Genomic DNA, 568 nt, shown 5'->3' with positions numbered 1-568 from the left:
GTCTAAGGTGTAGGGCAGGGCGGGAGAAAAAGGGAGGAGGGCCAGGGGAGGGAGTGGCCGTGGCCTGGGGTAAAGGGAGAAAAATACTCGAGCAGAGCAAGGAAAAGAAGGAAAAGAGGCCTCCATCGTCAGGCACTGAAACCGCGAGTGGGACTGGGGCGACAAAGGCAAGGGAAGAGGACATCCTGGTCCCGCAGGAGTCTCCTTTCAGGGCAGAAAGGAGGAGACGCGCCCAGAAGGTCACAGCCATGCAAACACCCCGAAGGAAAGCTGGCACAGCGGCTCAGCATTAGCCAGGCTTCTTCATTCCCCATGAGCTTGGTGAGGGCCCGCTGAGCTCCTACTATGTGCTCGGTGGACACAGACGCGCCCGGGGCAACGGGATCGCGGGAGCCGGAGTCGGCCAAAACGGCTTCCCTGAGGGGGCGGACTGTGTAGACGGGCGGTGAAGGAAGGTGGATGTGCACGCGTGCAGGCTCGAGGAGTGCAGAACGCGAGGCAGGCCGGGGGAGGGGGGGAAGGAGGCGGGGACTGAGGCCGGAGGAGGGGGGAGGGGGGGGAGGGAGGG

Source organism: Herpailurus yagouaroundi, unplaced genomic scaffold (assembly GCF_014898765.1).
Source record: "Herpailurus yagouaroundi ecotype Mexico unplaced genomic scaffold, PumYag 67700, whole genome shotgun sequence".
Taxonomy (NCBI): domain Eukaryota; kingdom Metazoa; phylum Chordata; class Mammalia; order Carnivora; family Felidae; genus Herpailurus; species Herpailurus yagouaroundi.
The sequence above is the reverse complement of the archived record's forward strand: the minus strand, read 5'-3'. Positions refer to the sequence as shown.